Source organism: Hemitrygon akajei, chromosome 9 (assembly GCF_048418815.1).
Source record: "Hemitrygon akajei chromosome 9, sHemAka1.3, whole genome shotgun sequence".
Taxonomy (NCBI): Eukaryota; Metazoa; Chordata; class Chondrichthyes; order Myliobatiformes; family Dasyatidae; genus Hemitrygon; species Hemitrygon akajei.
Window position 1 is genome coordinate 165746625 of NC_133132.1, and position 23972 is coordinate 165770596.

At 41.8% G+C, this 23972-nt stretch overlaps 1 protein-coding gene and 2 long non-coding RNA genes across 4 annotated transcripts in view; 1 reads left to right on the forward strand and 2 right to left on the reverse strand.

Moving 5' to 3' along the window:
- Positions 1–23972, reverse strand: part of frk (fyn-related Src family tyrosine kinase) — a 130211-nt gene that overhangs the window by 87994 nt on the left and 18245 nt on the right. The window lies entirely within an intron of this gene.
- On the reverse strand, positions 8104–15574 carry LOC140733725 (uncharacterized). Its single transcript, XR_012100341.1, has 2 exons — positions 15409–15574; positions 8104–8639 (listed from the first exon to the last, which is right to left on the reverse strand). It is a non-coding gene; the product is annotated as an uncharacterized lncRNA (long non-coding RNA).
- Positions 15921–23629, forward strand: LOC140733722 (uncharacterized). Of its 2 annotated transcripts, none has more exons than XR_012100337.1 (3): positions 15921–16328; positions 16773–16901; positions 23227–23629. It is a non-coding gene; the product is annotated as an uncharacterized lncRNA (long non-coding RNA). The 2 variants fall into 2 exon arrangements; XR_012100338.1 differs by lacking the exon at positions 23227–23629 and adding an exon at positions 17575–19133.

Below are 23972 nucleotides of genomic sequence, written 5' to 3' on the forward strand. Positions count from 1 at the left end.
GTGTTGCTCAAGAAGGTTTAATTTGTTTTAAAGAAATACTTAAGGATCATGTAAACCAGAAAATTAATTTAAAAAATAAATATGTTCGAGAAGTCAGGCACCTGAGTTTCTGTTTCGATGTTCATGTTGCAATACAAATGTACACAAATCAAAGACGAAGCATTAGGAAAAGGTGATTAGCAGTTCTCTTTCCAGTTGAGGTGACTAATTTGAAACCATTGTTTTTAAGCAGTCTCCCATATTTGCATGAACCCTTATTTCATCCGTAAGACCTCAGAAGCTTTACAATTATTGTAGCCACTCAGAAATTCCCACCCTCTGGTCAGATCAAAGTGATATTTTAAAGATTTTCACAGTAATACGGGTCTGCCTGCTTCCATGGCATTTTGTTCAACAAGCAGTACATTATACAATTCCAAATTTTATTTATTTTGCAATTACAAGCCCTTCCAACCCAACCAGTCTGTTTAACCCTAGCCTAATCACAGACCAATTTACAACCAATATTCCCTCTAAGGTGTATGCGCACACATTTCGCTCCTAGTGCACAAAAGGTTGTCACCCTCTACCTCATTGGAACGTTTAAGTATATTTCACAATCATGTGCAATCACATTTCCTTTTCTGGTTTCTGATGCGGATGGTGTTGACAATGTGGAGTTTGCGATGTTTTGTCTGAAGATTTTAGAACTGTTTTTAAAGAAGAAGTTATTCAGTACGCATTTTTGTTGTTACTGGGCAAAAAATTTATATGACACAAGACTTCTGCTACTCTGGTCATTATAAATTAGACAGAACATTGCTTACAATGACCAATTAACGTACTAACTGGCACATTTTCGAATGTGGGAGACAACAACAGCACCCACAGGAAAACCATATGTTCACTGGAAGAACATACAAACTCCTTGCAAACGGCATTGGAATTGAACTCTGAACTCCATATGCCCGAGTTGTAACAGTCCCAAGCTAACCACTACGCTAAATTGTTAAAATTACTGCTATTGTTTTCCAAAATTAAAGTGGATTTGCAGCAGAAAAGTTATGCACATAGAAAATGATTCAAAGTTCTGCAATAACCTCCTGTTATACAAAAATGCAACCTTGCAAAAATAATTCACCGCTTAATTTGGGGACTGATTCGAACTTCCAATTGACAGAAATGACACATCACTGAGCACAACATAAAAATCAATCCAGACTAGGTGTTGAAATTCACTTCATTAAAATAAACCAGAAAATGTCTTTCCAACCTTCAGTTTATCATCTTCACAGCTGAACTAATAAAATTAGCAGGAATGTGCACTTTACAGAAGATGAGGTTTCATTAAGTATAGTGCCCACTTTCACTGTGAACGATGCTGCCAAGTCTGATTTGAGCATGGAAGAATATTCGCCTGATAGATTACCTACAAAGTATTTGAAGATTCAATTATTTTTTAATTTATCAATATTGAACTATCAAAATGCAGCATGCGGTGCTGAAATTATTTAATGAAACTACTTTAAAGAATGGTTTATAGATTTTAATATGAACTGGCATGTAGAAATTTAGTGTGTATTGAACTGTAACCAGTAAAATTGAAGTGCGTTATATCAACTTCAACTCAAATGTAAATTAGATGATCCCCAGGTGAGGTGCTGTGGTTTAGCTCAAAACAAAAAAAAATACCTTGAAGCCATAATTCTATGACTGATTTCTGCAACAATTCAAGTAAAAAGCAGTCAGATAACAGCAGGGTAAACGAAACCCCACCACCCAACTGCCAACTCAACTCCCCACCCCACTGCCATGCCATTTCCAATATGAATCAGAATCAGGTTTAACATCGCCGGCATATGTCGTGAAATTTGTTGAGTTTGCAGCGGTTGTGCAATGCAATACGTCTTAATTGAGAAAAAAACTGAATTACATTAAGTGTACATATAGTAAATAGTTGAATTAAATAAGTAGTGCAGAAATTTAAAAAAATAGAATGCAGCGAGGTAGTGTTCATGTGTTCAATGTCCAATCTGAAATCTGCTGGCCGAGAGGAAGAAGCTGTTACTGAGTTGTTCAGTGTGTGGCTGTAGGTTTCTGTACCTCCTTCCTGATGGTAGCAATGAGAATAAGGAATGACCTGGTTGATGGGGGTACTTAATGATGGACGCCGCCTTCATGGGGGAATGTCACCTTGAAGATGTCCTGGATACTATGGAAGCTAGTACTCACGAAGGAGCTGATTAAGTTTACAACTCTCTGCAACTTACCTCAACGCTTGATATTCCAGGCACATAGGCACCAGGAATTTAATCTCCTTGCTTCCTTGCCACATCCAATAAGAAATTACTTTAGATATTCCAGCCACATGGGCACAGGAAATTTAATCTCTTTGGTTCAATATAGACTTGTTCACATTTAATATTCAGGAAATCCAGAGAACTAATTGTTGGGTGCTAACAGCAAAAGGGTTTTTGCATCACAGTTAGCACAACATCTTACAGCACCAATGACCACCAACCCAGGGCTTCAATTACTGCCGCTGTCTGTAACAAGTCTGTATGTTCTCCCTCTGACTGTGTGTAGGTTTCCTCCCTCATTCCAAAGATATATCAGCTAGTGTTAGTAAGTTGTGAGCATGCCATCTTTACACAAGAAACATAAAAACGCTTGCAGGCTGCCCCCAGCACTTCCTTGGACTGTGTTAGTTGTTGATGACAATGAGGTATTCCACTGTATGTTTTGAAGTATGTGTGACAAGTAAAGCTAATCTTCAAATTCATCTTCACATCCTCATTCCTTCCAAAGCTGAACCTCATTTATGCTAATAAAGGCTTGTGTTTATACATTATTATCCCTGATCTCAGGATATCTGACAGCATTTTACAGACAATTAATGTCTTTCGTTGAAAGGTCACCATTCTTGTAAAGTAGGTAATATAGCAAATAATTCATGAGTCAGGGATGTGTTAATTATGTTTTGTTATATTGTTTATGCGCTAAATCTGGACTGAGCTACCTACTTTAAAAAAACTGTGGGATCTTTTATGTTGACCTGAAAGAGTCTCTGTTTAATGTCTCAGCTGAACGACAGCCTCTGAAAGTGCCTGTACTCCCAGTATTGAAACACAAGAGATTCTGCAGATGCCGGAAACCTTGAGCAACACGCACAAAATGCCAGTGTTCAGTACTGTACAAAACTCTTAGGAACAGTACTGTATTTGTCAACGTGAACTGGACAGTGAAGTTATAAATCGGGCAGAAGCAAAGAATGTTCGGAACGGCGAAGGTGGAGCACCGGGTAGTTTGGGGGGGGGAGGGTGGTGTGGGGCAGGTGGTAGAGAAGGAACATCAGGGACGGGAGTGGTGTGGATGCAGGCACACCCAGTCCTGAAACAACAGGCAAGGTAATTTGAATCCAAACAATTTGTTTATTGATCATTACAGCATGTCTTTCTGATTCTTCCCGCTTCCCCCTTCCCCTTTTTCCAACCATGATTCCCCTCTCTCTGCCCTCTTCCCACTCTCAGTCCACAATAGAGACCCATATCAGAATCAGGTTTATCATGACTCACATATGTCATGAAATCTGGGTTTTTTTTACGGCAACGGTACAGTGCTATACATAAAGTTACTACAATACTGCGTAAAAGTCTTAGACAACCTAGATAGATATATATATATACATATACCTAAGGTTATTGAATAGAACAGTAATTCAGCAGGTCAGGAGAAAAATAAACAGTTGACGTTTCAGGCTGAGAGCTTTCATCAGGACAATAGATCGCCAACATTAGGAACAGCGGGATTAATGACTAAACATCCTGATATTGTAACTCAATGGCGTGGGTGCTACTGAATGAGTCATCAGTGTATGTGCAGTGTAAGTAAATTTCCACCCAAAATATGAGGAAGTGTGATCATTCCTAGGAGTGCAAGACTTGTGTGGAAGTATTGGTTGAGCAGATAACAGAGTATCTGTTATCTTTTTTTAAGTTGCCATGGTGTGCGTGGTATTTGTTTGTAACTGACATTCTAGGCATTGCCAATATTTATTTCAAAAGACTCTAATTACATTTATGATCAAAGGATGTGTGCAGTATGTAACCGTGAGATTCGTCTTCTTGCAGACAGACACGTAACCCGTTCGAATGGAACCTGTTCAAAGAAAACATCAAACACCCAACCCACAAAAAAAAGAACAAATCACGCTTACGCCAAAGAACGAGAAAAAAGCACACACTATATTAAACATTGAATCACAGAGTCCCCGAGACAGTCTAGGAGTGTTCAGTTTAGTTCAGTTCAGTTCTGTTCAATTTAGCGCTGTGTCGTTCGTTGACTGCAGGCCACAGTGTCAGTCTGCCCCGATTAAAATCGCACAAAATAGCAATTTAAAAAAGTAACCAGAAACCGGAAACACATATAATATGAGTTGCAGAATCAAATCTACTCACTATTATAATAAAATCAACATCCTGTAAGATTTATGTAGTCCTAAAGAAAATTCATCTCTTGTACTTCCTTCTAACACACATTGTTGTGGGTCAGATATTCAAGAAACAGGCATCAGCAAACTGAAAATCTTTTAACAACTTTGTGTAATTTTGCAACCAGCACAACAGGTATTCTGGCCTTCAGCCATGTTGTCAACTGCTACCCCCATATGCTCACCCCAATACCCCCCGTGGGGTATTCAGTCACCTTCAGCGGATTGTTCTTGGTTTGGTTCCTAGTTTCTCTCCCCTGCCGAGATTAGCCTACAGCTGATCACCTCTCCTCACCTTCAAATTGCTGGCTCATGAAACATTCCATCTAAAAATCAAAAATGAGCTGTACAAAGGCAGAGGGTATGTACAGTTTGTGCCTGTGATACTAGTTTGAAGCTTCATGGTTGGCTGCTGTCACAAATTACTGTTCTAAGACTATAAAACTGTAAGACAAAGGAGCAGAATTCAGAAATCCGACTCATGGAGTTGTCTCTGTCACTCATCATGACTGAGTTATTATCCCTCTCAGTCCCATTCTTCTGCCTTCTCCTAATAACCTTTGATGCCCTGACTGATCAAGAACCTATCTAAGCTTTTACATCCCTACATTTACATCCCTTCAACCTCCGCTTTAAATATACCCAATCACTTGGCCTCCACAACCGTCTGTGACAATAAATTTCACAGATTTACCACCATCTGGTTAAAGAAATTCCTCCTCATCTGTGTTCTGGCTTGAGGTTCTTCTATTCTGAGACTGTGCTCTCTGGTCCTAGACTCTCCCACTATATGAAACATACTCTCCACATCCACTCTATCTAGCCCTTTCAATATTCAACAGGTATCAATGAAATCCCCCCTCATTCTTCTATACTCTATTGAGTACAGACACAGAGCCATCAAATACTCCTCATATATAAACCTTTCATTCCAGGGATCATTCTCATGAATCTCCTCGGGACTCTCTTCAGTCCCTGCACTTTCTTTCTTTGATAAGGGGCCCAAAACTGCTCACAATATTCCAAGTGCAGTTTGAGAAATGCCTTATAAAGACTCAGCATGACATCCTTGCTTTTGTATTCTAGTTCTCTCAAAATGACTAATGTTGCATTTGCTTCCTCACCACCAACTCAAGCTGCAAGCTAACCTTTGGGGAACCCTACAGGAGGAATCGCAAGTTCCTTTGCTCCTCCAGTATCTGAATTTCTGAGAGTGGATTCCAGTTATTTCAGCTAACAGTTAACTGGGGCAACCGCTAATTTTGGACAATCTTAAAGTTCAAAAACGAATCAAGAAAATTGCCAGGATTCACCTCGTTTATTTGGGACTCTATGCACTTAATTGGAGCAGCAGAGTATTGCCATATAGGTTCCAACTAGCAGTTGTCACGTGCACTTGTGAAGCTTCAGTGTACTTAGAACGATCAGCTTTTAAATAGTATCAGTTGCATGTGTTTTTATTAAAGTCATAGAGTCATAGAGAAATACAGCACAGAAACAAGCCTTTTGGCCCATCTAGTCCATGCCAAAATCATTTAACCTGCCTAATCCCAATGACTTGTATCAAGACCATTGCCCTCTATATCTCTACCATCCATGTACCTATCCAAACGTCTCTTAAATGTTGAAATCAAGCTCCCATGAGCCACTTCTGCTGGCAGTTAACTGCACACTCTCACGACCTTCTGAATGAAGAAGTTTCCCCTCTTGTTCCCTTTAAAATTCTCTCCTTCCATCCTTAACCTATGACCTCTGGTTGTATACTCTCACCCAACTTCATACCCATAGCCCTCATAATTTTGTATACCTCTATCAGATCTTCTCTCAATCTTCCATATTCTAAAGAACATAGTCCTAACCTTTTCAATCCTTCCTGATAACTCAGGTCCTCCAGACCTGGCAACATCATTGTAAATTTTCTCTGGACTCTTTCAACCTTGTTTACATCTTTCCTCTAGGTAGGTGACCAAAACTGCACACAATACTCCAAATTAGGCCTCACCAATGTCTTATACAACTTCAACATAACATCCCTTCTTCTGTGCTCAATACATTGATTTATTAAGGCCAAAGTGCCCAAAGCTTTCTTTATGCCCTATCTACCATGACACCACTTTCAACAAAATATGGACCCTCATTCTTAGACCCACTTGTTCTACCACACTCCTCAGTAGTTTATCGTTCACTGTGTAAGACCTACACTGGTTGGTCCTACCAAACTGGAAACCTCACTCTTGTCTTATTGAATTCCATCTGCCATTTTTCAGTCCATTTTTCCAGCTGATGCAAATCTCTCTGCAAGCCTTGATAGACTTCCTCACAGTCCACTACAACTCAGTCCTGGTGTCATCTGTAAATTTGCTGATCCAGTTAACCACATTATCATCCACATCATTGATATAGATGACAAACAACAAAAGACCCAGCACTGAACCCTGTGGGACAACAGTAGGCCCAGGCCTCCAGTCAGAGAGGCAACCATCTACAATCACTCTCTGGCTTCTTCCACAAAGCCAATGTCTAATCTAATTTATTACCTCATCCAGAATACTGAGCTTTTAAACAAAAAGCAATGATCAATGATAGTTGAGGAGAAATTAGCGGTAAGATAATTCAGAACCGTTTTGCTCACTGTGGATTTAGCATTCAGGCTTGGAGATGCCAGAAAAGCCTGGGAGTGAAATTGAAACAATTTCACTATTTCAGTAAGTTAGGAACTACAAAGTATTTGAAGGTATTGACAATCATATTGAATGTTACAATGAAAGTAAAGATTTGGAGGATGCAATTATCAATAGTATTATATGAAGGCAATCCCTGATCTGCATTGATTTTGTTCATTTACAGTCAATCAACAGAACGTGGCAGCGGACACTCTGTCGATAACTATTAGGAACTAGTAAATAAATTTCTAGTACTGCGGTACCATTGGTAATGTTCTAACTTGTTCTGTATTTTATTTAAATACATAATTTATTACTCACTTTATCTTCTTAATACCCTTTTAACTATTTCCATGAAACCTGCTAATTGCAACATCTGCTTAATTGGGACAAAATGTACTGGCCTTGCTGTGTACATTCCTGTTAACTGGAATCCACTGTACACACAACCTCTTAATTAAACCGAGTGACATTTTGATTACAGCTTTCTTGCAATTACAAATGAACTGGCAGATCGGGTTTGGAGAGTTATGTCCTGCTTTCAGCTGTAAACCCCACGGATAATACGTGAAATCGGCTCACATTATTTTTCCATTTCATTCTGTGACAGAGCTGTATCTTGGATTTCCTAATCTTCACTCGAATTCTGTAGAATCATTGTGCGACATGATGATCAAAGAATCACGTCTGGGGAGCAGAACCGAAACCTTTATGCTGTATCTCGGTCTATGTAACAGCAGTAAACCAATTAGGAATCAGACTATGAATGAGACATGTGTTTCCAGCTCATCAAATAGGGACAAATGCCAAGAGCAATATTTGCCTGACAAAAGGATTATGCTGCAGTCAGCAGGGAAACTTTTAAAAGATAAAGTCAAAATTCAATCATTATGGTTTGGCAGCATGGTATGAATGAAGGACAGTGAGTTATTGGAACCATTCCCAGCTATCAGTGAAGCTAAACAGAAAACGTCTGTTGGCCACAACTGTTTTTAATATGTTTTTCTCCATCACATAGACAGATGCTCTTTAAGACTTCATACACCAAGCTCTATAAGTTAAGGCGATCAGAATCATATTTATTATCACTGACATATGTTGTGAAATTTATTGTCCTGCAGCAGCAGTACAATGCAAGACATAAAGAATTATGATAAGTTACAATAATCAATATCTTTCAAAAAATGCAAAATGAGAGCAAAAAGTAAGGGACTGTTCATAGGTTCATGATGCATTCAGAAATCTGATGGTGAAGAAGAAAAGGCTGTTTCTGAATTGTTGAGTGTGTTTCTCAGGCTCCTGTAACTCTTCGCTGTTGTGAAGAGAGCACGTCCTGGATGGTGAGGATCCTAAGTGACAAGTGCCACTTTCTGGAGTCATTGCCTGTTGAGAATGCTCTCGATGGCAGGGAACCTGGTGCCCATGATGGAGCTGGCTGAGTTTATAACCCTCGTGGCATTTTCCGATCCTGTGCAGTGGCAACTCTGTACCGAATGGTGATGCAGAGGCTAAATTAGAGAAAGCAACAAATAGATTTTCTGTTTCCTGATGTCTGTGTCCTGAATGCCATCATCTGCAGTAATGTTCAGACCATTTAGTAAGGTTGAACCAATCTAAGCGCCGGGTCAGTGTAATACAGTGTTGGGAAATGTATCATGTGGTGAACTACATATACCAGAGTGGTTTGCTCCCAACAGACCCCTGCTGACTGCTCCTGTGGCTCCTCCCACAAACCCCTGTATAAAGGCGAATGAGGCCTGAGGCCGGCCCTCATTCTCCAGGATGTTGGGTTGTTCATTCTTCCAGTCAATAAAAGCCGATAACTCTCTTCTTACGTCTCAGAGTGAGTTATTGATGGTGCATCATATCATAATGCAGTTTGGTAAAAGGAACAATAGTGCAGACTATTATCTAAATGGGGAGAAGGTTCAAATATCAGAGATACTGAGGAACTTAGGAGGCCTTGTGCAAGACTTCCAGGTTGAGTCTGTGGTAAAGAGGACAAATGTAATGTTGTCATTTATTTCAGGAGGAATAGAATATAAAAGCAAGGAGATAGTGCTGAGCCTTTATAGGTCAGGCCACACTTGGAGTGTTGTCAACAGTTTTTGGCCCCATATCTCAGAAAGGGTGTATTATCACTGGACAGAGTCCAGAGGAGGAACACGAGGATGATTCTGGGAATGAAGGGGTTAACATATGAGGAGCGTTTGGCAGCTTTGGGTCTGTACGCAGTGGAATTTAGAAAATGCAGGGGGATCTCATTGAAACCTACCGAATGTTGAAAGGACTAGATAGGGTGGATGTGGAGAGGATAGAAACATGGAAACATAGAAAACCCACAGCACAATACAGGCCTTACGGCCCACAAAGTTGTGTCGAACATGTCCCTACCTTAGAAATTACTAGGGTTACCCATAGCCCTCTATTTTTATAAGCTCCATGTACCTATCCAGGGGTCTCTTAAAACATCACAGGATGTTTCCTGTGGTGGGGGTATCCAGAACTGTAAGGCACAGCCTCAAAATTGAAGGTAACCTTTTAAAACAGAGGTGAGGAGGAATTTATTTTAGCCTGAGAGTAGTAAATCTGTGGAATACTCTGCCACAGACTGTGGTGGAGGCCAAGACTGTGGGTATATTTAAGGTGGAATATGATTATTTCCTGATTGGTCAGGGCATCAAAAGATACAGCGAGAAGGCAGGCGTGCGTATGAGTTGAATGGGATCTGGGATCAGCCATAGTGGACTGGTGGAGCAGACTTGATGGGCTGAATGGCCTAATTCTGCTCCTGTGTCTTATGGTCAATTTGGAAAGGCGAGGTACGGACCAGAACATAGCGGCAGGGCGTATTGATGCAGCAGGGCCCGGGTCCTAGTGCAGGGGATGACCCGATCTTTGGACAAGTTAATCACCAAGCCAGATGGACTGAAAAGGCAGGGTGTTGAGACGGAGGCAAGGGTCGGGCCCTTTTTGCTCGCTGCTTTGCAATGTTAGCTCCGCTCTCCTCGGAACTGAAGCTGCGTCCTGCTCCGGCTGCACTGGGCTTCGAGTCTGTGAGCTTTCAATGGTTTGCCCCACTGTGATGAACAGAGGCTAAGGTTGTGCACCTACTCCCTCTGCTCCAGGCTTCAGGTCTATGGACTCAATTTCGTTTTGGATGCTGTTGTTTCCTTTCATTGTTTGCAGGATTTGTTGTTTTGCTCTCTCTCTCTGCACATTGGATGTTGTTTTTTTTTTAATTGGTTTCTTTCAGGTTTTTTGTTATGTGGCTGCCTGTAAGGAGACTAATCTCAAGGTTGTATAATTTATACATACTTTGATAATAAACATAATTTGAACTTTAAAAATTTAGATTCAATGACTGACAACTACACTTTCCAATCCACATTGAAAAGATACAGTGATGCATCCAGGAAATGGCCTGCTGCTTGAAACACTTAATTTGATAGCACCATGCTTTAGGGAATAGACAAGTTCACTTAGGCTGGTGAGTTCCTCCATCATCTTGTGTGTGTTGCTCCGGATTTCCAGCATCTTTAGAATTTCTCATGTTTTGACATTAAAATTATGCCAACTTTTATTAGCCATTTCAACCGTGAGGAAAAATCTTGGGCTTTCCACACTCATCATCTGGTATACCTCTATACATTCGCCTCTCATTCTCCTTTGCTCCAAAGAGAAAAGCCCTAACTCGCTCAAACTCTCCTCATAATTTATTTATATTGTGCAAGTTTAGTTGATTACCAAGCTTGGCACAATGTTTGCAGATGTTTTGCTCCCACTGAGAAGCTATCGTCTGTGCACAGATGAAGGATTGCCTCCTCAGAATGCCAGTTCATATACTCCTCCAGGGTCCGAATGGAAATTGTTTGAACGTCATGATCCGGTTGGCTGGTTCAAACACCGTGAACAGTTTAGCAGTAAAAGATTTTAACGGGCTAGATTCAAGGTCCATTGGAAATATGTGCTTCACTGCCCAGATCCCGATGTTACTTGCTACTCATTGATTGCTGACATGGCTGCTTCTCTTTTCTCAATGTGGTTGTTGATAGATCCCTCTGCAGAGAACCACACTTTGAGAAATTCTCGTTCAGTTCTTGTTCTTGCTTGATCAAGACTCTGGCTGTCATCCAGTTGAAATGGTGTCCTTCTTTGTCCTCATGATAGTTTTCTTCCTGTTTGGCCAATGTGGTACTTATAAATGACAGCAAGACTGTTTCAGCAACATATCACAGTTAACATGATGAAATTACATCATATTACAGGCCCTTCAGCCCACAATGTTGTGCTGACCATGTAACCTACTCTAGAAACTGCCTAGAATTACCCTACTGCATAGCTCTCTATTTTTCTAAGCTCCATGTACCTATCTAAGAGTCTCTTAAAAGACCCAGTTGTATCTGCCTCCACCACCGTCGCTGGCCGTGCATCTAATGCATCCACCACCCTCTGGGTAAAAACTTCCCCTGACATCCCCTACCTACAAGCCTAAAACCTAACTGTGCCACCTCGTGTTAGCCATTTCAGTCCTGGGAAAAAGCCTCTGACTATCTGATCAATGCCCCTCATATCTTATGCAACCAGGTGACCATTGAATGCTATTCATTATCGTTAAAAAGTGTACTCAGACATTCATTCGGGTAATGCTAGAATAGTTGTCTGCGCCTTTAAGTGGAGATGGTGACGTCATTACGCACGCACAGGATAGTTTCTTTTTGTTTTTGATTTTGTTTTCTGCAGAGGAAGCTGGTGGGGCTTTGGGATTAAGTTCATCCCAGAAATATGGGGCATGCTGAAAAAAAGTGAGTATTAATTGACAATATCCATGTGAATTCATTTATGCTTGTTGGTGAATTGAGAATATCGGTAATCTGACATGTTTTACATTTGGATGCTTTAGATTTTCATGAGCGGATAGTGTGGCTTGTGCAAAGTTCCTCACCGGCCAAGTATGTCAGTCTTCCTGTAATTTAACTACCAGACAATATCGTGTAAAAGTTGTGCCAAAGTGTACCTTTTGTCTAACTTTATTGTCTCATGACCGACTGTGAATGTAACAGTGTAACGTGAAAGTTCAGTCTTTGTTTGGAAGTTCAGCGCGTACGGGAGTAGACGTCTTAGATGAGGTGTGTTCGCTTTCATTTTCACTGCTGTGTATAAGGTCCAGGGTTGGGGGGATTCTAATGGTGTTTGTATTGTGTTCCTTCGGAATTGCCACCACCGTATTAGTACTGTATTAGTTTTGTGCGGTTTTCTTTATGTTTTTTTATACTGCATACACAATCCGTCAATACACAAGTGTGTGGATCGAAGGTTAAACGGAGATTGTAATAGCAGGAACTGATTGTAAAGTCGTTCGTTTTGTTTTAAGGCCCTCTTCCGGCACTAAAACATCTAAAACAGACAAAGGAATTAAAACCCAAAAAAAGTATTGTTGTCCTGAGTGTGTACTTTTCACCAGGCTACAAAACTTATACACCTGTATCAGGTCACCTCTCATCCTCAGTCGCTCCAAGGAGAAAAGGCCAAGTTCACACAACCTGTTTTCATAAGGCATGCTCCCCAATCCAGAAAACATCCTTGTAAATCTCCTCTGCACCCTTCCAATGGTTTCCATGTATTCAAAGTGGGGACTAACTCAGGTCTTATATAGCTTTAACATTACCTCATTAATCCCATAGTTGATGAAGGCCAACACACTATACACCTTCTTAACAACACTGACAACCTGAACAGCAGCTTTGAGTGTCCTATGGACACAGATCCTCAAGATCTCGATGATCCTCTACACTGCCAAGAGTCTTACTATTAATATTATTTTCCATCATCAAAATTCACCTACTGAAATGAACCACTTCACACTTATCTGTGTTGAATTGCACCTGCCACTTCTTATTCTAGTTCTACATCCTATCAATGTCCCACTGTAATGTCTCACAGCCCTCCAGACTATCCACAACACCCCTAACTTTTGTGTCATCAGCAAACTTACTAACCACCCTTCTACTTCCTCATCTAGGTCATTTATAAAAATCACAAAGAGGAGGGATTCCAAATCAGATCCCTGAGGCACACCACTGGTCACCATCCTCCATGCAGAATACAAACCATCTATAACCACCCTTCGCTTTCTGTGGGCAAGCCAATTCTGGATCCACAAAGCAAGGTCTCCTTGGATCCTATGCCTTAGTTTCTGAATGAGTCTTACGTGGGGAACCTTTTCAAATACCTTACTGAAATCCATATACACTACATTCACTGCTCTATCTTCATCAGTGTGTTTTGTTACATCCTCAAAGAGTTCAATCAGGCTCATAAGACACACCCTGCCTTTGACAAAACCATGCTGACTATCCCTAATCAGATTATGTCTCTCCAAATGCTTGTAAATCCTGCCTCTCAGGATCTTCTCCAACAACTGAAGTAAGACTCGCTGGTCTATAATTTCCATAAGACCATAAGACATAGGAGCAGAATTAGCCATTTGGCCCATCGAGTCTGCCCCACCATTCAAACATGGCTCATCGTTTTTTTTATTCCTCCTCAGCCCCAGTTCCCGGCCTTCTCCCCATAACCTTTGATGCCATGTCCAATCAAGAGCCAATCAATCTCTGCCTTAAATACACCCAACGACCACAGCTACATGTGGCAATAAATTCCACAAATTCACCACCCTTTGGCTAAAGAAATTTCTCCACATCTCTGTTTTGAAAGGGTGCCCCTCCATCCTGAAGCTGTGCCCTCTTATCCTAGACTTTCCCACCAGGGAAACATCCTTTCCACATCTACTCTGTCTAGGCCTTTCAACATTTGGAAGGTTTCAATGAGATCCCCCCTCATCCTTCTGAATTCCAGTGAGTACAGACCCAGAGCCATCAAACGTTCCTCACATGATAACCCTTTCATTCCTGGAATCATCCTTATGAACCTCTTCTAGACACTCTCTAATGCCAGCACATCTTTTCTAAGATGAGGGGCCCAAAACAGTTCATAATACTCAAGGTGCCTTATAAAGCCTCAGCATCACATCCTTGCTCTTTATTTCCTGGATTATCTCTTCTTCTAGACACTCTCCAATGCCAGCACATCTTTTCTAAGATGAGGGGCCCAAAACAGTTCATAATACTCAAGGTGCCTTATAAAGCCTCAGCATCACATCCTTGCTCTTTATTTCCTGGATTATCTCTACTCCTTTTCTTGAACAAAGGAACAACATTTGCAACCTTCCAATCCTCTGGTACTTATCCCATCCCTATTGATGATGCAAAGACCATTACCAGAGGCTCAGCAAACTCCTCCCTCGCTTCCCACAGTAGCCTGGAGTATATCTCATCCAGTTCTGGTGATTTATCTAACTTAATATCTTTCAAATGTTCAAACACATCCTCTTTCTTGATGTTTATACGCTCAAGCATTTCAGTCCACTGTAAGTTATCCCCACAATTGCCAAGGTCCTTTCCCGTAGTGAATACTGAAGTACAGTATTCATTAAGTAACTCCACTACCTTCTCCAAGTCTATGCACACATTTCCACTATTGCTCCTGATTGGTCCTTCAATCCTGAAGTCGTGTCCTCTTGTCCTAGAATCCCCTGCCATGAGAAGTAACTTTGCCATATCTAATCTGTTCAGGCCTTATAACATTCGGAATGTTTCTATGAGATCCCCCCTCATTCTCCTGAACTCCAGGGAATACAGCCCAAGAGCTGCCAGATGTTCCTCATACGGTAACCCTTTAATTCCTGGAATCATTCTTGTTAATCTTCTCTGAACCCTCTCCAATGTCAGTATATCCTTTCTAAAATAAGGAGCCCAAAACTGCACACAATACTCCGTGTGGTCTCACGAGTGCCTTATAGAGCCTCAACATCACATCCCTGCTTTTATATTCTGTATCTCTAGAAGTGAATACCAACATTGCATTGGCCTTCTTCACAACTGACTCAACCTGGAGGTTAACCTTTAGGGCATCGTGCACAAGGATTCCCAAGTGCCTTTGTATCTTTGCATTTTGAATTCTCTCCCCATCTAAATAATAGTCTGCCCATTTATTTCTTCCATCAAAGTGCATGACCATACACTTTCCAACATTGTAGTTCATTTGCCACTTCTTTGCCCATTCCCCTAAACTATTTAAGTCTCTCTGCAGGCTCTCTGTTTCCTCAACACTACCCGCTCCTCCACCTATCTTTGTATCGTCCGCAAATTTAGCCACAAATCCTAAACCTCTGCCCCTTTGGACTCCTTATTTGGGAAAAAGACTATTGCCACCTACCTTATCTATGCCTTTCGTAACTTAGTTTCTGTACAGTCACCTCTCATTCTCCTGCATATAAGAAAGAAGCTTGGCCAATCTCTCCCTGTGACTCAGGCCCTCTAGTCATGATAACATCCTCGTAAATCTCATGAGTATTTCAGCTGGCAAAGAATTACTCCCACAGTGAAGCTACAGGTTATGAGCAGAGATCTGCGGAGACAAAATCAAAACATTCTTGCAACATCAGTAGATTGGCTGTTAATATAAAACCCAGTGCAATATCCCTTACGCAGCACGGCACAGACAGATTAAGGGGCAAAGTGACAAAAGGACACAGACAGATCAGCCAGCCAGACTTTCTCAGAAACCAAAGTGTCAGTGATTTCCCATAATCTTCGGACGGAAACACTCAGTGGCCACTGAATACACCTGCTCATTAATGCAAATATCTAATCAGCCAATCATGTGGCAGCAACTCAATACATAAAAGCATGCAGGCATGGTCAAAAGGTTCAGTTGTTGTTCACACCAAATGTCAGAACAGAGAAGAAATGTGGTCAAAGTGGCTTTGACCATGGAATGATTGCTGGTGCCAGAAGGGGTGGTCTGAGTATCTCAGAGAATGCTGGTCTCCTGGTGTCTACAGGCCTGTTGTTTAATGGTATTGGTGCATGGCATGAAAATGGTTGGGAACCCCTGCTCTAGAGTTTACAGAGAACAGTATGACAAACAAAATTAATCCAGTGAGCGGCAGCTGTGTGGGTAAAAATGCCCTGTTAATGACAGAGGTCCAAGGAGAATGGACCGTAACTCAAATAACTACATGTTATAACAGTGTGCAGAAGAGCATACCTGAACGCATGACTCATCGAACCTTAGAGTGGATGGCCCACAGCAGCAGAAGATGATGAACACACTCTCAACAGCCACTTCATTAGGTATGGGAGGCAGAACATCAAATTTCACCACGTTTGCCAATGATTTTAAAACTTATTCTGATTCTGATTCAACACGTTCATAATGTTTTCAGAATAAATTCAATATTTAAAATAATCAGAATCATAAAGTATATTTTTTCAACTTAACTTGATTTGAATAGACTTTCTCCTGCTGCCTGATTGTCGTACAGTGGTGGTTGTCCATCATGTCCAATGGTGACAGGAAACCTGTGCGGGAGAGTTTTTAAAGTGGAAAAGCCATTGCACTGGGGCAGTTCCACTCTGTTAGCCTCAGAAACTCGGATCCAGTGGTACGAATAAGCATCACCAACTGGGGTCTTCCTTGGTTGCTGCTGATGGCCATGACATGCCCTGCGCTCTCCACGGAGTGTTACAGAACCACCTTCCTAGCTGTTGGATCTCACTGTAAACTTCATCCACCAGGTCCTCCAGAGCTGACTTCGCATGCTATGACAGGCATGTCCTTATCTGGCCAGGGTGTGAGGCTGCTGCCTACCCTCGCCCGTCGGGGTGGAGCGGCTGTCACACTCAATCAGCTACTTGGAGCCACAAGTGAGAGCTGAGTGTCCGATAGGGACCAAAGGAGAGTGAATGGACACGACAAGTTCCTACACCAGAGGAAATCACCCCACCCTGGACATCCCATACATCATAGTGCAGTGATGCCATACAATATCCCTCAAAGCGAGAGGACCTGGCTTTAGGGTGAAAGGGGAAAGGCTTAGGGGGAACATTAGGGGGAGCTTCTTCACTCAGAGAGTGGTGGGAGTGTGGAACGAGCTGCCATCTGACGTGGCAAATGCGGGCTCACTCTTAAGTTTTAAGAATAAATTGGATAGATACATGGATGGGAGAGGTCTGGAGGGTTATGGACTGGGTGCAGGTCAATGGGACTAGCGGAATAAAGTTTCGGCACAGACTAGAAGGGCTGAATGGCCTGTTTTCTGTGCTGTACTGTTCTATGGTTCAAAGCATTTGCCAGTTGTACAGAAGAGACTCGTTAATGGGAACACCCAGTGTTAGGCAACATGTTCTCTTCACGTGAAACATTCCTTTCAGCAAACAGTGCCTGAGCCATTGTTTGCTTTAACAGGATATTAATCAAATGGTATGTTCTCTGTTCGCTCTGAGAGTCCATGGCATTCGATTAACTAGTCATTTTAACACATAGGCTGATAACTCAGAATGAGAAATATAACTAAGTGGCTATTTTATATTCTTTCAGAAAAATGTTACTAAGTACAGAAAGAACGCAAGAGTCCTGCTGAAGGGTTTCGGCCTGAAATGTTGACTGAACACTTTTCCAAGGTGATGCCTGATCTGCTGAGTTCCTTCAGCATTTTGCGTTGTGTTGCTCGGATTTCCAGCATGTGCAAATTTTCTTGTTTGCAAGTTAAATAGCTTCCCTTTGATCTGTCAGCATCACTGGTCATAAAGGCACAGCATTAAATTATATGAAGACAGACAGAGTCATAGAAAAGTACAGCTGCAGAAGTTGGCCCTTTGGCCTGTCTAGTCCATGCCAAACCATTTAAACTACCTACTCCCATAGACAGGCACTGGGACCATAACCTTCCATACCCCTACCATCTACTGTATGTACCTATCCAAACTTCTCTTAAACGTTGAAATCGAGCTCGCATGATCTCTCAGGATGGGAAAGATTAAAATGAAGAGATATTTCATATCGCAGTTGTTCCTCAATTATTGTAACTTGGTGAAGCAAAATGAAGGAGAGTTAAGAAGACTTCATATGGGCCAGCCGGTGGGTTTCTCCGTAGTCACCCAGCTGCAGGATAGGTTTGCATAGACTTAGCAGATGCAAGGGCCTCTTTCTGTTTTGCATGACTCTATGATGAAGGGTTCTTGACTTTGTTCTGTAAGATTTAACCTCAGGCCTGCGTATGTGTTACATCAACTTGACTGTATCTCCCGGTGAGCATGAAGATGGCAAATACTAATATTTGACCAGTGACCATCGTTGCAGCAAGAAAAGAATCCCATGTTTGAAACTTTTTATCTAGAGACACAATAACAGGCCCTTCCAGCCCAACCCATGTGACCAGTTACCCGAATAACCCGCACATCTTTAGAATGTGAGAAAAAACCAGAAAACCTAGAGGAAACCTACGCAGTCACAGAGAGAACGTACAAGCTCCCTACAGGGGAATTGTGCCTGGGTCTCTGGTACTCTCACAGTGTTAGGCTAAACCACCATGCTACTGTGCAGCCTGAAAGCTCACAGGCCTGATTTTACTCGCAGGAAATTCTGAAATAAAACAGAAAATGCTGACAATACTCAGGAAAGAGTTGAGAAGAGTTAACATAATCTTCCTGAAAGGTCCTTGTTTGGGTGTCACCGACAGTAATCTGGAAACACAGTGTGAGCCGTCCACAGCTCACTACTACCTTTGCTGGGAATTGTTTGTTGAGGAGAGAGAGAATGCATTCAATTCAAAGGAGAGGAACATATTCAATTACACAATAAATCAAGTTTTTTAAATTATTTTTGTTCACTTAAACACTTCAAGTGTTTAGGTAATACTTTAATAACTTGACAATTACTGCAATCAGGGAAGTAGAGCAAGCCTGAAGACACACACTCAACAGCTTCTACCCCTCCACCATCAGGCTCTTGAACAAAAGGGGATAACTACACATTCTATTTCTGGTGTTCCCACAACCAACAGTTTCACTTTAAGGACTTTTTATCTTATTATTTCATGTTATTAATTGCTATTTATTTATATTTGCATTTGCAAAGTTTGTTGTACATTGCTTTCTTTTACAGTTACTTTCGATTGATTTGCTAAGTCTGCTTGTAGAAAAGGAATCTCAGGTGTGTATGTGGTGACATGTACGTACTCTGATAATAAATTTTATTTTGAACTTTGAACCATCAGCTTTCTGATTGGTCCATAAACCCATGAACAATCCCTCACACTTTGCTCTCTTTTTGCACTAATTATTTATTTTACACATGTTTTATAGTAATTTATTGTAATTTTTAAGTACAGCACATAAACAGGCTCTTTGGCCCATCAAACCATTTAAATGGCCTACTCCCATCAACCTGCACCGGGACAATTGCCCTCCATACTCCTCCGTGCCTGTCCACTTAATCTCACTTGGTTAATAAATCATGTTCTTCTTTCCTCCTTTAACTATGATCTGCCATTCTCTTAACCGGCTCTCTACCCGCTGCTGTTGCTGCTCCAGCAATCCAATATCTATCTTCCTCATGCTGCACAGAACAGCTGTGGGTCTAACCATTGACACAAGAGACTGAGCAGATGCTGGAAGTCTCGAGTAAAACACACACATATGACATATGTGAGTGATGATTAAATCTGATTCTGATTTGGGTCTCTACTGCAGACCAAGAGTGCGAAAGGGACAGGGAAAGGGACTCATGTTTGGGAAAAGGGGAAGGGAAAGGGAGGGAGTGGGAAGCACCAGAAGGACATTCTGTAATGATCAATAAGCCAATAGCTTCCAATCAAATGACCTTGCCTGGTGTCTCAGGGCTGATTCTGTCTGCACCTGCACCACCACCACCCACAATCCTTGACACTCCTTTTCAACCACCTGTGTCCTACACCCCTCCCACAGTGCTCCACCCTCACCATTCCCTATATCCTTTGCTCCTGCCAGACTTACAAACTCATACTCTGCTCCACATTGATAAATACAGTACTGTGCAAATGTCTAGCTATGTGTGCCTAAGCCTTTTGCACAGTACTGTACCTCATTTTAGACACACACACACACACACACACACACACACACACACACACACACACACACACACACACACACACACACACACACACACACACACACACACACACACACACACACACACACACACACACACACACACACACACACACACACACCATTATCTATAGACCAAAAGGAGAAATTGATATTCAGGTTGGAATATCAGAAGCATGGGCTTGTTTTGTATAGGCATTCCCATTCCGATGTGTCAATCCATGGCCTCATCTAGTACCCTCAGGGTGGAGGAGCAAAATCTTATATTCCCACTGGGTACCCTCCAACCTGATTCTCCTTTTGGTTTACAATCCCCCTCCCCCATTCGCTACACTGACCTTTCACTTCTCACCTGTCTATTACTTTCCCAGGTGTTGGCGCATGGCCTAGTGGGCAAGGCATCAGACTAGTAACCTGAAGGTCACTGGTTCGAGCATCAGCTGAGGCAGCGTGTTTGTGTCCTTGAGCAAGGCACTTAACAACACATTGCTCTGCAACGTCACCGGTGCCAAGCTGCATGGGTCCTAGTGCCCTTCCCTTGGACAACATCGGTGGCGTGGAGAGGGGAAGGCCTGCAGCTTGGGCAACTGCCGGTCTCCCATACAACCCTGCCCAGGCCTGGAAACTCCAGGCGCAGATTCATGGTCTCTCGAGACCGACGGATGCCACCACTGTTACTTTCCCTAAGTCCCCTCCTTCTTCTCTTTCTCCTCTCCTATTAGTTTCTTTCTTCTCCAGCCCTTCCCCATCCACCTGATTTCACCCATCACCTTCCAGCTAGCCTCTTTCCCCTCCCCCACCATTTTATTGTGGCATCTTCCCCCTTTCTGCTCAGCCCAGAAGAAGGGTCTTGGCCCAAAACATCGCATTTATGAATAAACATCGTTTATTCATCTCCATAGACACTGCCTGACCTGCTGAGTTCCTCCAAACTCAAATCAAATCAAGTTTAATTAGCATTCAAACCATGCACAGATACAGCTGAACATTCCTCTAGGGCCAATGTACAAAACATTCAAAATAGCAAGCAAACATTCAAAAATAGCAAGTAACGTAATTCAAGATATCAAGCCAAGAAACATATACTTTTGATTTTAATCATTAATTGAAGGGTATAATGAAATACAACACAACAAAGAAAATCTTTCACATTTCATAAACTTTTTCTAGCTGCGTCCAATTTCAGCAGTGTGGCATCAAGGTTTATGTGCGCGGGAGCGTACACCCGCGTAGCTCAGAGGGAACAGCACTGAGGACCCACCAATAGACAAGCCCTTAGGAGAACATCATACTCAACTCAAGTGATAGATAGATAGATAGATAGATAGTTAGATAGATAGATACTTTATTCATCCCCATGGGGAAATTCAACTTTTTTTCCAATGTCCCATACACTTGTTGTAGCAAAACTAATTACATACAATACTTAACTCAGTAAAAAAAATATGATATGCATCTAAATCACCATCTCAAAAAGCATTAATAATAGCTTTTAAAAAGTTCTTAAGTCCTGGTGGTAGAATTGTAAAGCCTAATGGCATTGGGGAGTATTGACCTCTTCATCCTGTCTGAGGAGCATTGCATCGATAGTAACCTGTCACTGAAACTGCTTCTCTGTCTCTGGATGGTGCTATGTAGAGGATGTTCAGAGTTATCCATAATTGACCGTAGCCTACTCAGCGCCCTTCGCTCAGCTACCGATGTTAAACTCTCCAGTACTTTGCCCACGACAGAGCCCGCCTTCCTTACCAACTTATTAAGACGTGAGGCGTCCCTCTTCTTAATGCTTCCTCCCCAACACGCCACCACAAAGAAGAGGGCGCTCTCCACAACTGACCTATAGAACATCTTCAGCATCTCACTACAGACATTGAATGACGCCAACCTTCTTAGGAAGTACATTCGACTCTGTGCCTTCCTGCACAAGGCATCTGTGTTGGCAGTCCAGTCTAGCTTCTCGTCTAACTGTACTCCCAGATACTTGTAGGTCTTAACCTGCTCCACACATTCTCCATTAATGATCACTGGCTCCATATGAGGCCTAGATCTCCTAAATAGTGATCACACTATTTGCTGTTTTTAAAGTAGATTATGAAACTGCTGCCTCAGTAATTAAACTGCAAAAGCACCAATAAATGACCTGCAACTTTCCAAATAGAGTGATCTGCTTTGAGGTAAAATGATTTGTTTATTATGGGAAATATACCCAACATTTTCCATACAAGTGATCTTCCAGAAGCAGGATTATTATCACCAACCTACATTTTGAACTTTCTTGCAGCAGCAGCAGAACAAATTAGAATAACCTAATCAGTCAGTTCAAAGTTCAGAGTTTGTTATTCAACCATACAACAAAACAGTGTTACTCTGGGGCCAAGGTGCAAAACAAAACACCAAAAATCAAACACAGCACATAGCAGACAGCAAGCACATATAACAGTAAAATACAGTCACACAAAAATATACATTTACATAAATATGGCAGAAAATGCAGTCGTCCACAATTCGGCTCATCTTCTGCCGATTTATCTGTTATAACAATATTACTTGGTTTGTGTAACAGAACGCTGTTTCATCAGAGCTTTCATTAAGAGCCTTTGCCTAATCTTTCACCTGAAGGAGAGCAAAATTTTTGTCAGGATAGTGGCAATTCCTTTGTTTGAATTCCAGCCATGTAATGGGATATCTCTTACATCCACCTGACTCAACAGATTTTACACATAAGCTTTTGAAGTGCATTGTTCACGTTCCAAGAGTTCAAGAGTGAACTTTACCTGAATGCCCAGCTCAAGAGATCAAAACACTATCATCAGACCATGGTAATATCATCTTACTTTTTCTTCGCAGTTATTTGGTAAATAACACTATTCTTTGCATTTCTGGTTAGATGCTAACTGCATTTGATTTGGCTTTGCATCTGTACTCAGCACAATGACAATAAAGTTGAATCTAATCTAATCTAATCAGGGAAAATGATGTAAAAGTGAAGCATTGTGATATATTACCATGAACTGTCTCATTTGACCCTAAGTTGAAGTTCTCTGGTAAAAAATGTAAAATTCCTGAAATCTGAGTAAATACCTCAGCTGATCTATCCTAGGCCCACCATTTAACGTAGTCGTGACGAAGGCACACCAGTGGCCATACTTCTTTGGGAGTTTGAGGAGATTTGGTACGTCACCAAGGAGTCCAGCATATTTCTACAGATGCACTGTGGACAGCATTCTGACGGGTGGCACCACAGACTGGTACGGAGTCTCCAATACACAGGGTCATCCATGGGTTCAGAGTCGTAGACCCAGCCGGCTCCATGATGGGCATAATCCTCCCCATTGTTGAGGGTATCTTCTCAAGGCGGTGCCTCAAGAGGTGGCACCCACCATTAAAGACCTTCATCTTCCAGGACATGCCCTCTTCTCATTACTACTATCAGGGATGAAGCACAGGAGCCTGAAAAACCATACTGTGGTGAACTACATTTACCTGTCTGGACACCCCCCCCCCCTCCCGCTGACTGCTCCTGTGGCTCCTCCCACAGACCCCTGTATAAAGGAGGTTGGAGGCACTCCTCCTCCCTCAGTCTCCAGGATGTTGTGTGATGGTCTCTTGCTGCTGATAGTGCTCTCTTCCAGCTAATAAAAGCCTATCTCTCGCCTCACGTCTCCGAGAGTTATTGATGGTGCATCACATACTCAGCATTTTGAGAACATCTTCTTTCCCTTTGTCATCAGATTTCTGAACACACAATGAATCCATGAACACCACCTTGCTATTTCTCTTTTTCACTACATCTATCTCTTTTTATTGTAATGTACAGTTGCTTATTATGCCTACACCATGCTGCTG